Raw genomic sequence first — 13,694 nt, 5'->3', positions numbered from 1 at the left:
TGGTGTCAGATTTACTGCCATTGTCTGATGTATCTCACATTTCTCTTACAGCGTCTAGGAGCCTCTGTATGTGTCCCATGTTTTATGAACAAACAAAGCGATTCCCTGTTGTCTCATTAAGATGCAGAAAGCCCACAGGACATTGTTTCCAACATGCTGGCACATTCACATCCACATGGTTCTAATTGCCTTTTTCTCCCTCGTGCATGCTGACACTGCTGTAATCACTTTATTGTACATAAAACATCCAACAGGCATGATGACATTATGATGAGTCTGCACAGGCCGGTCTCTCCGCGTCTTGTCTGTCTGCTGAGTAATACTAAATTCTTCCAGTCTTCAAAGAAACACCAAGCAACACCCGCAGGCTTCATTCAGGAGAAAATTTGTCCGGGGATGGTGGTTCTCCTCAGGTCGGTTCAGGTGTTTTTATGCCGCTCTTCATCACAGGCGGGTCTCAGAGGACTGGATCTCACAGTCTGTCACAGAATAAAATGATGCAAGTCCTCAAAGATGGAAAGCAGAGGCGCAGGACTCAAACTGGCATGTTAGAAAGAGATAAACTTACTGACATGATGGATTGTGACATCCACTTGAAAGTGAGCTGTATTGATCTAGTTTGATTTATTTTCCTCTGGTGCACTTTTGGGGAAGTTGCAGTTTCACTGTGAACCACAGGGGGTCACTATTTTGTCATAAATCACTTTACTTGAGGCACATGTAGATGTTGTGCATCATTGGCAGTATGATCAGTCAGGAGGAATATAAGTTGCAGTTTAATCTAAAGGGTCAGAATGATGTGGTTTTCTCATTTTACAATCCAATTTAAAGTCCCATTTTAGCCAAAAATGTGTTTTTCTTTTGAGTGTTTGAGCTTCACTGGGCAGAATGATGCATGTGCAGATTTTGATAGGAGGAGACAGTTTTCACAAGAATCTGTTGAAAGAAGAAAGTTTCTCTGTGCTTACTTTCAATCTGAATTTAAAGGTACAGTACCTATACATAGTTTCTGTATTACCTACAGCAGATGGTGATGTTGACACGCCCCCAGTTTAGAGAAGCAGCAGGAGTTCCTGTGTTGGAAGCTAAACAATGAACTGTAGTGGACAGGGTCAGGAGCTAAATGTATTTAAGCCACCTTCCACCACTTAACCTTACTGTCAGACTCCCTTTTCTGATGGAAAACACAGTTATATAGACCAAAAATGAATCCCCTCAAAACCACCAAACTCCATTCGCAAAAACAGCTATTTTACCTCACAGAACACGGCAGTTGCTGGTCTACTGCTGCCTTGGTTTGTTAGTTAGTTTGTTATTTTGTGACTTTGGTGTTTTAAAGGGTTAGTTCGGATTCACCAAAGTCACACAATAACACAAACTAAGTAACCAATCGAGGCAGCGATAGACCAGCAACTCCCATGTTCTGTGAAGTATAATTACTGTTTTTGTCAAAGGAGTTTGGTGGCAGGAATGTAAGCAATTAAACAAGTGATTAAATGCTGGTTTTCTGTTGGAAAAGGCTGCCTGTCAGCAAGGTAAAGAATATATTGTGTATAATAATAATTGATATACTTATATATTATTACATAATGAAAATAGAAAGTACATGCTTTGACCGCTGCTTGACCCTGTCCACAGCAGTACATTGTGCAACTTCCTTACTGGTACTTCTCTTTGCTTTGGCGTGTTAACTGACTATAGATAGTTCATTCAGTCCCCTTAAAAAAAAACACAGTCCATCCCTTTAAGACGTGAGCATTATTTTGTCTGCACACATACACTGAGAATGGACTTTTCAGTGAAGCAGGACACACATTATGTCCATCAGTTAAACTTTAGAAACAAGCAATATTTGCACAGATTCTGGATGATGCAAATTTAAGAATGTAAAAGTAGGTAACTGAACCTTGACAGTGGTTATTATTAAAAGCAGAGTGTTTTTAGATGTCTCAAAATGTGTTGGGAAGGGGATTTGATGCTCCGGTCTTGTGGTCTGTCATTATCAGCTCACAGGATGCAGTGAGCGCAGTCTTACACATGTATACTTTTCCTCGTATCACATGACTGTCTCTCTATCTTATTATAGGTCTACGTGTAAATCACATTATCCTATTTGGTGTGAGCGTGTGTGAGTGCACACCAGATTTAAGAGTGTTTGTGTGTGTGGTCAAAGGTCAAAATAACACCCATTATTCTCTATAGACCAAAAACATGGCTGTGACTCATCAATCATTAAATATTTGTGAGTAAGAGGTGAGATATGAAGTGGTGACTAATAACTACATAAATAGTTCATGAGTTATTTATTGACATTTATGGATAATTTATAAACCATTAATAAGAACCAGATCTAGAAGGACTTATGTCTCTTTAGATATTCTTCTTTTTAGGGCCACAGCTAATGATTGTTTTCATAATCAGTCAAGCTGCCAATTATTTTCTCAAAACAAAAGATGATTTAAAAAATGCCCATCAAAATTTCCTGGAGCCCAAAGTGATATCATTTAATGTCTTGCTTTGTTCTGTTCAATGAAACAAATAAACTCTGGATGTATTAAAGTTAATGTCAGGATTGTGACATTTGAAAAGCTCGAACAAGAGAATGTTTAAATTATTAATACTTCAATCAGGTGTATTAACATCATCCTGTGTGCAATATCAATATTCCCTCTGTGCAATGGTGTAAATTCAACCGTTGAGTCTGTTTATATTGTATATACTGTTCCCTTTTGTACATTTCCTCTCTTTTAAATTGTTCCTATTTTTTATATTTCCTCTTTCTTATATTTTTCTATTTTATTTTATATTTTCATTGATGCTTTTTTATATTTTTGCAATCCACTCTGCTGCTGTAACACTGAAAATTTCCCTGTTGTGGGACTAATACAGGAACATCTTATTTTCTCTCATCTCTTATCTTAAATTTCCACTTAAAAATTACGCAGACAACTGATAATCTTCTGTCGATCGATTCATTTATTGATAAGTTGTTTCAACTCCAGACAGATTTCAAAGTTTTAAAGTTTAAAACTTAGCTTCCTTTGCTTTTACTGCCCTTTGTATAAGGAATTCTTTGATCTTTTGTTTAATGTCATAAAGGAAACAGGTGACTCACCATCTAAAGTCCACGCTAAAGACTGGACTTAACTAAGACTGACCTAGCAGTTAGGACCAGGCGAAGCAAAGACCAGTTGGTGCATAACATTCAGAAACAACAGACCTTTGAATGCCATAATTGAGTATTTAATCGAATGTTTATCAAAGCCATATAATACATTTATTTAACTTTAATTACTTTGAAGACTCAGATTAATAACAGAAAATATAATAAACAAATACATGATGATTATTATAGGTTAAGATAAGACTTAATTAATCCCCATGGATAAATTAACAAGCTCCCCAGCAGTACGCTATATAAAGTGATTAAAATGAGACCCACATTTACCACATTAATGTGTCAATAAAAACAATCCAATAATATCTTACACATTATTATGAAATGGGCATGTTTGTACTTAATGTATATTATGATGCTGATACGTTTGTTAGCTACTTTTATTAAAATAAAAATTTCTATGTAGGACTTTTGCTCTTGCAGCAAAGTATTTTTACTCTATGGTATTGCTATTTTTTATTTTTACTGAGGCTATGTTAGGGATCTGAACATTTTTTCACCACTGTGTAATGGTACCAAGATAACTGAATATAACTCTATATAGGAATATTCAGATTTTTGGTCAAACACGAGTAACCACACTGTTAAAACTGACCCCCACATGATTTTATCCATAGAGGTCTGAGGTCTCCTGTACTGTATTTGCTTCGTACCTGCGTGCTGCCTGATTGAGACCCCGGTCTGCAGAGACCCTCTCTCTGTCTCTCAGGTCAGTTCAGATTAAGATGGATCTCTAAGTCGACTTCACGTTTATTGCAGTCAGTAGAACTTCTTGTTAGCTTTGGAAATGAAAGGCAGTAGTGTTTTCTAACGGTGTCTTGAATGAACTAACAAGGCTGTCTTTATGCGGGAGAAAGAAGGGAGGCAGGGCGGGAGGAGAGCTGGGTGGACCGGCGGACCCTCTGCACGAGAGAGAGCGCTACCGTCAAGTTCACCGTGTTAACAAACACGACTTCCGCTCAGGACCTTCAAAATAAGATACATATTTGGTGCTGGAGTTTGACCTCTCTGCGGGTTAATTGACCCCAGACATGAGTTAATGTCACAATGTATGACAATCAGTGGTGGAAGAAGTACTCTAATACTCTACTCTACTTTTGAAATTTTATTTACAAAATCAAAATTGACCCTACTTAAAGTACCAAAAGTAGAAGTATTTATCATGCAGTGTGTCCCATTTTAGTATCATATATTATTGTATTAGAATCACTGATATATAAATGTGTACATCATTTTATTGTTGCATGTGGGGCTAATTTTAATTAGGGCCCTTTAGCCTTTGTGAAGTGTTAACTTAACCAGTGGTTCCCAAATCTTTTCTGGCAGGGCCCCAGAACTGATAGAACTGATAGAGAACCCCCCCCACACACACACACATACAGTTAGGGAACCACTGGCTTAAACTAGTTAATCATATATACATACATCATAATTTATTGATTATATTGTGGATTATTATTTTTAATCTAATATATTGGAATTGCCTGAAAATTGTTCTTGCTACAATTTACTAATGTTATTACTTTCCACCACTGTGATACCATACATACATTTCTTTGTCTGTGAGTGATGCATTGACAAACAAAAGGGAAGTACCATATGTTCGTTTATCCATAGCCATATTACATATTAAGCACGGACTATTCTTTCTGTACTAAATTCTACAGATATGGTTTTAATAAGGTCAGAAGTAGAGGAATTTTCTTGCACACATACAGCAGTGGGGTCAATGGTACACCAAACAATAACCAACAAATTGTGCCAATGTCAACAATGTCAGTGTCAGCAAAGGTTAATTACCAGGTACTCCTTATTGTCTCTGTATCCTGGATCTTGATGGAGGGGTTTGGGCTTTGGTTTCCTCAGAGTTAGGGGCTACCAAATTGTTGTTTGATAATTTATTAAATGTGTCTGAAAATAAAATACACAGTCACATCAATTCAGTACATTATTAGCATTAGATAAATTGGCCTATTCTTTATAAAGAAATTATGTTAATACTCTTTAGTGACTGGGGTTGAGAAGAATGATACCACTCTCATGTTGTAATAGGTAAATACTGCCAAGCAAACAGTTAACTTAGCTTAGCTTTCAATGACTTCCTCCAATGTTTTCCTGGCAACCTCTTGGTGAAGGCAAGGCAAGGGGTAGTCCAGTGTAGTCCAGAACCTACCTTAACCCGTTCATTTTTTGATTGTTTTTACACTCGTTTAGTCCATTTTTGTATGAATGAAACAAACAAAATATAGGATAATATGGAATAATGTGTTAGCCTAATTATTGATGCTGTTAGCCAAACCACGTAGGCTAGCTTCCCCTGTTGGTTGTGCTTAGAAGGGAACTCTGGATTCGTGACACTCTCGCGAGACTGTTACACGGTCTTTCTTAAATGTACACGTTATAAAAAACACAATTGTGCCGTATAATGTGAAGATGCTGTGGTTAGGTTATGCGAAGGTATAGGCACAAAAAAACAAAAAAAAATGGTAAAAGGTAGAGAAAGTTAATACTCTGGGGTTAAAATGATCTCTCTCGCGAGATCTCTCGCGGGTATGGGGTTCCCATCTATACAAGACTCCCTGTTTTGAGTAACTTTTAACAGCTAACGTCAACGCCAAACTGTCGACAAAAAGCGAAGACTATATTTCCCTGGATGTCTAACTTTTCCTTCAAACAAAGCAATTATTAACTGCTTAATGTCACTCTGGATCACACCCAACCCACTTAAAAGCAATTTAAAACAGTTAAAATGACTGTATTTGTCTAAAATCGCGTAAAACGCCAGCACCATGAAACCGGTAAGATAGCAAACTAAGCTAGTGAAAAATGTACTAAGCTAGCTTAGCCGTCTAAACGCTAATATCTGTGTTTCTTGACGCTAGCTAGGATAAAATCGTGTGTTTGTTAGATTTGGCTTTTCAGAATCTTGGCCATGGTACTTCATTTATTTTGAAGGCAGCAGCCCTCATGTTCCTGTGTTATCCTGCCGCTCTCCGACAGGCTTCACGCAGTTCAGCGGTACAAACGCTCACACCCGCTCCTGCACTCCGCAAGTGTCGTCTGTGGACCGGTGGAGGGCTGCTGGACGGGACCGCAGGCAGGCAGCACCGGGACAAAACAAAACCTCCACTCGGGAAGGATGGACTGAACCAGCGACTGCGGAAACAAGAGGTCAGTTGGCCGGGTGAGAGGGCATGTTAACACTGAAAAGTACAGATGTAGCCTGCCGATAGCCATATTGTAAAAATCATAATCACAAAATCTTGATAGTGCGCCTGTGTTGACTATTATGACGCTGCTCATTGTTAATTAACTTGAAGTTTGTTGTATTTGTAGGACATTTAAGTTGTTTTGTCCATAAAATAGATTTTTTTCGTGAGCAGTAATGAAAAAGCAGTTATGAATAATAATTAAATCAAGTCATTTATTTCCTACAGTGCACTTTATGGGCACACGTTGACAAAATGAAAGCAAACACTGCTAAAAAATTATCATCGTAACTTGCCTGTCTGTGAAAGTGCTAGGAAGAGGTTTTATTCATCAATTGAAGGGATTCATACTTTTCTGTCACATGCAGTATAAATGAAACAGTCCCTTTTGGCAGATATTCTTAAAAAACAGTCAGATTCTCAATCCGTGAGGCATTTTTTGGCCACTTGAAACCAAAATCACATGGAGGAATTACTTACAATAATTCCTGTTGGGTAGACCCAGATAATAAAATTACATGCACTCAGTGAAAGTGCAGGCTTCTTTTTTCACAGTATTGCTCTGCATCTCACTAACACTCACTCTCTCTCTCTCACACACACACACACACACACACACACATATGCATACAGTACACAGCATGCTGAGTGCGCTGGCGGTTTTATCAGGAAAATGGTTCTAATCCTGCTTAGTGCACTCACTAACAGGCACCTAGCACCCTGAAATATTTGGTTTGCAAGCTGCCAGAGTTGTTTTTCTCATATTGGAAGAATGAAACTGGAGATTATGTAGGGATTTGGGGTTGTTTAGCAAGCAGAGAGGAGAGAGACTTTGCAGAGTGTGCACATACTGTATGCTCAGGGTAAATTACTGTATATGCTTGCACCCTATAGGAGTGATTAACTGGAAAAAATTGATGTGATACTTGATGACATATATGTGCTTCCTGTGCCTGGAAGATAAATTTGCCCTCTTTAAATGCTCAATAGATGAGTGTGTTTGTCCTACATGTGTGTATAGTGCATGTCTGTGTGTCTGGGAGTGTTTGTTATTGTGTTTGCATGCAGACTGCATGTATTCTCATGTTTCACAGATCAGATAACATAACCTCACAGGACATTTTACTGGCCCTGATGAAACGTCCCTGCGGCATATTGACAAGCTGCCTCTGATGATATTATAGTTGCCCTTGCTCTGTTAGATAATTTTGCTTTATAGAAATCTGTTAAATTAAACAGAACTTATGAATGGCACTGAAAGGTATGCATTTCCTCCAGGGCTGACTGTCAACTCAGGTAAACCAGTATTTCAATTTTCAACAGCAGAGGGTGGAGCTGGAGTGCATAATTATTACCGTAAACAAACACAGACCTGTTTTAAGATTGCTAAAACCCAGACCACAACCTCTGTACGTTTGCATGCAAGCAGGCCACAGTTGAGAAATGCTTCTGTTCAGCCTGGAGTTAATGTCTGTGTGGTGGTTTACTGTCTGTAGAAAAGAGGGAAGTAATGAGCTCTGGCCCTGACTGAACTTGGCTGGCACTTGTTAACATCTTTCACAACTCATTTGCCAAACATTTCCGTACGGTAAATTCAGATTTAGTGCACCTCATTTGTTGCACAAGTGGCAGGAATTGAAAGGTGATGGTGTTCAGTTATGATGGTGTGTTGCAGGTGGATGGCTGAGATGAACAGATGAGATTTGTGGACACACTAGACTTAATTATTTTTGTGTCAACAAAAGAGCTGCAGGCGATGAATCGATTAGTTATCACCTATTATCAATCTGTCATTTTGGGTCATGTTTTAAGAAAAAAATATCTAAATGTTCTGTTTTCAGCTTCTCAAATGTGAATATTTTCTTGTTTCTTTACTCCTCTATAGCAGTACACTTGAGGACATCATCTTGGGCTTTGGGAAACAGTTTCACAGTGTTCTGCTATTTTATGGACAAAACAACTAATTGTTTAATAGAGAAAAAGGATAGACAGATTATTCAGTAATGAAAATAATTGTGAGTTGCAGCCCTAGTGTTAACCTCATTGATTGCCTACTTAATTATCAGCTTATTTTCCACTTGTAAAATTACCATCAGCGACTGTGAAGCATGTGCAGAGGAGGTGTCTTTCTGAACAAACGAAGATTTATTGTATTGCTCCATAATTAGGCAGAGATGAGCTGTGCCCAATCAGAATTGCATTGTGGGTTTTCATTGTGTTTTACTGAATGAGGGAGTGCCCACTAATTTCCCTGTTCTGCACAGACACGCTGTATATAGCACAATGTACATAGAATTGGGTGGTGGCTGCTGTTGTAACATTGGTTGATGGAAGAGATCAATCTTGTATTTTTTGACTCCAACGGGCACTAAAATCAATGTTTGTGTTCCCCTCTGTTCATTTTGGATATAAATCAGAGTGACTTGATTATGATGGCTGACACATGCTTCTTTTGTCTTTAAATGCATAAACAAAGCACATCCCCAGAGACTTGATAACAGCCAAATACTGGATATTTAAAGCTGATATGAACAATTATGAAAATTTGTTAACAATAGTCCCACCAGTGAGCGCATAATATGAACGAAATCGTCGATAAAGATCGCTTAAAGGGACATTCAAATGAAAAATTCTAATCCTGTTTTAATAGACCTTTTGTACAGCAGTCATGCTGATATGAAATAGGGTAAACACAGGTGTTGCCAATGATACTAATTAAGGTCCCATTCCATTTGTGCAGTCCTTCCAGTGAGCCAACGTGCACAATAGCAGCACTCTGACTCTGTTTGACCCAAATGAAATAGAACTATAATTAGGATAATTGGTAACACCTGTGTTTACCCTACTATTTCATGTCTAAATGGCTGTTGTGAAAAAGGTCTGTCAATTTATTTCTTGCTTTGTGCCAAAAATGTAAAATGTAAATGTAAATGTTGAGTTGTTTTCATAGAAAAACTAATCTAATTTCTCCTCCTGTAAAACATTAAGATTGTTTAAATGACTCATCTTGAACTGAGGGGTGGTTACATAAATTATTTATCCAATCAGATGTGATTGTAGGGTGACCAGCAAACCTTGCCTGTAATACTGACCTTATGCAGCCTGCGCATCATTTTGTTTGTTCCATTTCTTGTTTTGCCTTGTAACTTCCACTTGCTATTGCTGGTTGTAGTGAATACAAGTAAAAATGTGTTGTCTTGATCAGTTCACACACACTACATTACATTTTTTTTAAATTTGGGAACATACATCCACATTTTTCAGGATGTCATGTGCCCTGACATCACATGCACAGCAAATTAAAGAGTCAAGATTTACATGATTGCATCCATCAAGAAAAATTACATAAACAAAACGATATTGTAAGGCAGTTACAGGGAAAGAGAAACTTATCTAAGAATGCTCTAACAATATAACAATAAAACAAGGGCTGCAGAAACCAGAAGCTAATTGCAATTTTTTGAAAAATGAGAAATGTGTGAGAAAGCAGCATTATAATGGCGTACTGCAGTGATGTAGAGGTGCCCTGGCCTAAAACTCTTGTTCTTCAGACAAAAGAGAAGACGTTGGTTTGTTACAGACCCCAACAAATATCACGTTATCATGATCTTAATCGTTTTTTTTTTTTTCAGCAAAAAAAGTGAAATTGTAATGCAAAAATGAAAATTCCCACTAATCATATTGCACATCGCGATCACAGTTTCATAACAAATAATTGCAGTATGACTTTTTTTTTACCAGCCCTAAATGATACCGTGATGAGCATAATAAAACACAGATGTTTGGGTTACAACTATTGATTTTCAGTATTGATAAGTCTGCTGATTATTTTCAAGATTAATTCATTAATCATTTAGTCTATGAAAAGTCAGAAAAAATGAAAAATCATCCAGGGATGTCTTCAAATTGCATCTATCTATCTATCTATCTATCTATCTATCTATCTATCTATCTATCTATCTATCTATCTATCTAGTTATCTAGCTATCTATCTAGCTGTTTATCTATCTATCTAGTTATCTATCTAGCTGTTTATCTATCAATCTATCTGTCTATCTGTCTGTCTATCTGTCGTTTCTTCCTATATTCTTTGCTGCAGCAATGACCCATTTTCCCCATGGGGCCCATTAAAGTTTCATCTGATACAATCTAACCTAACTTGTGAAGAAATGGGACACTTTGAGGACCAATGGAGAGAAAAGGAGAGAGGAGAGGAGAGGAGGAGGTGGTGGAAGAGGAGGAGGAGGAGGAGGGGGTGGTGGGTGAATGTTAACACGGGCCGCTTGTAGTGAAGTGTAGAGGAGTGTACTGTGGTGTTTTTTAAGGGCCTTCCAGATGGCACGTCGACAGGAAGGTTCCGGGGAAACCGGCCCCTAATGAATGGGAGGGAGAATCACCTGAGGGGACAAGAGACATCAAAGAAACCTTTCTCTGCTTGTCTCACCTCCTTTTCCCTGCACATGCTCACTTTATACTCTTCATTTTCTCCGCACACCATGTATCTGATCCACCAGCTTAATAGTTCCCTCAAGTAATCTGTGGGCATAGTTGACGCTCTCACCAGCCTTCTCTTTTTTTCCCGCCCGTTTTTACATTTATCTTAATTAATCTCTCCTCTCCTCCTCTCTTCTCTTCTCTCCTCTCCTTGTTTCCTCCCAGGAGGACATTCCTCATTTTTACAGTGAGATAGCTGGAGGGCAGGTTCAGACAGAGCTGTCTGCGAAAAAGAAGCCCTGACATTCACTGAGGCCAACATGCACATAAAACGCATTAACATCCTTGACCTGTAACAAATACACAGCCCACTAGAGGCTGTGTGGAGACAGCGCAGAGAGACGCAGACGGACAGTATGGAGCAGAGTTTAGACATGCATGGTTCTGTGGTTTATCAGGTTGTTTGTAATGATCACGGAGGCCACTTACTGAGAGAGAGAGAGTGTGTGTGTGTGTGTGAAAGGAGGGGGTGCTGTTTAAAAGATTAATGCATCCATGCACACTCATATAAACACATATGTGCATGTTTGTACTTCTTGGATGAGTATTGGATGAGAACCCAGGGGCTTAATGAGCATTTTTAGCCATAGAACCATAACAGTGGTTTTGCTACAAAAAGCTATAATATGTAACATTTTTGCTTTAAAATGTCTAAAAATGCAACACTTAATATATTTTGAGTTGTATGCTACTTACAGTACATTATCCTAAATAGTTTAATCAAAGGTCAAACTCAAAGATATCGGTCATTTATTCCAGATAACATTGCGTTTCATACTAGCCGCTAGTTGCTACATCTGGGAAAACAGGATACGTGAAATATGTCAGAAATCGAGGAAATAAGTCCACAAACGTGACTATGCTTAAACATAACATTGTTTTCTCTATAATTGAGGCTTCTTTTGCAGGCCAGAAAGTATTTTTAATGCCAAAAATAATGCCAAATATCAATTAATTATGAAATGAATGCATTATTTTGCTTTCCTTTGCTATGAGGAGGCAGCCCTTCCCTCTCCTCTGTCTGAGGCCAGCCCAAACACAGAGCGGAGCAGAGGGAGAGACAGGTGAAGTAGATGGCAGTACCTGAACTTGCTGAACTGCTGAGGTTCGTGCAAATGTGGTGTTCACCACAAACGGCGTTGGTGCTGTAGTGCTGCTGCTACCAGCCATGTCTTTCTAGATGTGGTTTGCAGAAGAGTTGTGAAGAGAAGGAAAAAGTTGTAAACAGAAAACTGTGATATTTTTTCCTTTTGTTCAGAGAAAGAAAAAGAGAGCCAGAAAAATACTTCACATGATTTTTTTTCGAGTCTGTGACATTTTACAGACTGTAGTGAAAGGTGATATATTGCTGGTATGATGATTGATATGACTATCAACAGATTATTTGAACTATTTTTACATCTGTTTCTTTCTGAAAACCATCATGCAGAGAATCCTTACCACCTTCTTCACACTTCCTTTAGGTGTGTAATTTGACATTTTGCGCCTAAGGCATTATTTTTTCTCAGAGTTATGTTATTGTGAGGCAATGTGCAGACTGCTAAATTGGAACTCCTTTAATTTTACACATCAAGATCAACTTACTCATTATTGTTGACTTCTCTTCAGCCTGTGGAAACAGTTGTGTAACGTCTCAAGTGGCTCTGGAGGAGTCTATGATAACGTCATCAGGGGTTATCTCAGCTTGGGGTTTATAGACCACTCATTTAAAACAAAAAGCTTGTGTTGCAGTCTGGGGACATGGAGTTTGACAGGCCCGGGTGCTTATTAGTCAGAGATGGTCGAACAAAGACTCACTATTGCTTACTTTGTGTGAAATGTTTATATCCGAAGCTGGATTTATATAATACATGATGCAAGGGTTTAACCAGAGTCCTGCCATAAGTGCCTACTGTGGAGGTATTGATTTACAGTTCAGCGTCGGATTTCATGCACTGACAGCACCAACCACCACACTAGACGGATTGCATAGTGCTTTAATTATATTACCAACAGTAATTGTGTTTACATTCCTTCATTCACATTGATACGATCGATGCTGAGAAGACCAGCTCAATTCATTACTATTGTGTTGTCGCTATGTTAATGTTGTTTAGATGTTTAATATGGAAAATGAGAAAATAACTAAGTCTTTTTTAGAACATGCTTCTCAGTGTGTCCCTCTCAACCAACTGTACCAACATCAGGAAATTGCTGAAGAGCACATAAGCTGACCATCACAGTTCTTATGATCCCCATGTTTGTATCACTGCAGTCACTGTTGTTTAGCGTGGATCCGGACCTTTGAATCCGCCCACTCGGCTCTTTCTGTGGAAACTGAAGTATGATAAGTGGACAGTTCACTCTGATATCAGGCTAACTGCTGTCCTGATGTGTTGTTAAATTTTTCTATTTCAGTATTTTTAAACTCGAGCCCTTTTTATATACATATTCTGTGGTGTGGAAGTGACTTTGAGGCAGTGGTAGACCATCAACTCCTGTGTCCTGTAAGGTAAAATTGTCAAAGGGGTCTGGTGGCTTTGAAGTGAGCGATACAATGTGCAGCTCCTGAGGTGATCTATAAGGCCAATTCAAATTTTTTTGTACCAAGTAGTCATCTAGACCTCAAGATATGTAAAAAATAAGGCCCAGGTTTAAAAATATTGGTATTACCCTATAATGCACAACTATAAATCTAGCTTTAGCTTCAGCTGATCAGATTTTAACTGGCTTTATTTTAATTTTTCCCCCTCAAGTCCCCCAATTGCAACAGTAAATCAATGGAATACCCCATTAAACTGATTAATTTTGCACTGATTATATAACTTTGGCAA

The 13,694-nt window shown here is 38.3% G+C and overlaps 1 protein-coding gene across 1 annotated transcript in view; it reads left to right on the top strand.

Moving 5' to 3' along the window:
- Nucleotides 1-5,738: 5,738 nt before the first annotated feature.
- Nucleotides 5,739-13,694, top strand: part of csgalnact1a (chondroitin sulfate N-acetylgalactosaminyltransferase 1a) — a 45,217-nt gene continuing 37,261 nt past the window's right edge. The window contains exons 1-2 of the mRNA XM_084746149.1: nucleotides 5,739-5,976; nucleotides 6,179-6,349. The gene's annotated coding sequence lies outside the window, so the exon portion shown is untranslated. The remainder of the gene's footprint in view (nucleotides 5,977-6,178; nucleotides 6,350-13,694) is intronic.

This window comes from Lutjanus erythropterus, chromosome 20, assembly GCF_056507025.1.
Source record: "Lutjanus erythropterus isolate fLutEry1 chromosome 20, fLutEry1.hap2, whole genome shotgun sequence".
In the NCBI taxonomy this organism is placed as follows: Eukaryota; Metazoa; Chordata; class Actinopteri; order Lutjaniformes; family Lutjanidae; genus Lutjanus; species Lutjanus erythropterus.
The sequence above is the reverse complement of the archived record's forward strand: the minus strand, read 5'-3'. Positions and strand labels throughout refer to the sequence as shown.